The 1,275-nt window shown below is 42.4% G+C and overlaps 1 non-coding gene across 1 annotated transcript; it reads left to right on the top strand.

Annotated features, from left to right (window-relative positions):
* The first annotated feature begins 963 nt into the window (after positions 1–963).
* On the top strand, positions 964–1,046 carry trnal-aag. Its single transcript has one exon. It is a non-coding gene; the product is annotated as a tRNA-Leu (tRNA).
* The last annotated feature ends 229 nt before the right edge of the window (positions 1,047–1,275 follow it).

Raw genomic sequence — 1,275 nt, 5'->3', positions numbered from 1 at the left:
TTTTTCCTGCCATTCAAATATCAAACGTCTCTTGGGTAAGCCATGTACTTCATTGGGTAAGTGCTGAGCATACCAGGGCTCAAAATTTCCAATCTTCCCTAGATACTCTACCACAATTTATAGTCTTTACTCTGGGTGCAGGGGTCCAATGGAAGCTGATAGTACCCTGGGAATAAAGGTACACAACTCCAAATACCCCAGGGTTCATTTTAAGGATCTTTTCTCCTTATGAGTCAAAGTTTTATCTAATTGGGATTTTTGACTAGATGTGTATCTTTTTGGAGTTCCGGAGCATGAGTATGCAGGGTACAAGGACCCCTATCCCCTAGAACCGAATTTCCATTTTATAGACCCTTCAGCCTTATGACACAGGAAACGTTCTCACGAAGAATTTTTACAAGATGAATCAATTGTTAAGCACCTCTACAAGTATAATCCATGTGCATCTTCCCCTCCCACAGCAGCTCAAGTTTACATTTTCCATTCTTTAACCCAGTTGAAGTCCTTCTGCTTTCTGGATGACCGTAAATGACTTTTGAAGAGTTGTTTCTGTGTTTTAGAAGCCGTTCCAGGGAAAGGGATTCATTGTAGTTCCCCCATTAAGACAAAGGGATTAATGATAAACTGTTTCATTTTCTTGAGTAGCTCTCCTTAAGTAACGTATGTACAGCTTTCAATTTGTTTGCTTTTTTCAAGCTCCAAAGCCAATTTCCAAACTTAGTTGTGGGTATCTGTGTCTCGGAGGACAGAAGAGTAAACTTGGGAATCAAGCTACAACCACCTCTTCTCTTTGAGCTCCCAAGGTGGATTTATCTTGACCTTATGTCAATTGTGATCCGGGGTGGGTTCTCAAAGGCATCTTGTGGGAGCTCTTATGGTCTAGGACAAAGCCCTCATCGTGCCCACCTGCACTCTCAGGCTATTTAAAACGTTTCCAAATCAAGCTCTGAAATGCGGCAGGAAGTCAGGATGGCCGAGCGGTCCAAGGTGCTGCGTTAAGGTCACAGTCTCCAATGGAGGCGTGGGTTCGAATCCCACTTCTGACATGTCTATTCTGCTTACTTGGACTTCTCTTCTACCACAAGGTTGCTGTTTGTGTGTTAGAAAGTGGTTGTCCATTAAAGGATGGATTCCAATCCTGTTAGTAATGTGGTGAAGCACTGTAAAACATATTAATGCACTCCAGTTCAAGCCGTACCGATAGGACCCAATTAGACAGATGGTTAGATATTAAACTTTTCCTGCCATTCAAATATCAAACGTCTCTTGGGTAAG

Source organism: Cyprinodon variegatus, unplaced genomic scaffold, assembly GCF_000732505.1.
Source record: "Cyprinodon variegatus isolate N-32 unplaced genomic scaffold, C_variegatus-1.0 Scaffold1223, whole genome shotgun sequence".
NCBI classification, from domain to species: domain Eukaryota; kingdom Metazoa; phylum Chordata; class Actinopteri; order Cyprinodontiformes; family Cyprinodontidae; genus Cyprinodon; species Cyprinodon variegatus.
Note: the sequence above shows the minus strand (reverse complement) of the source record. Positions and strands in the feature narration are given on the sequence as shown.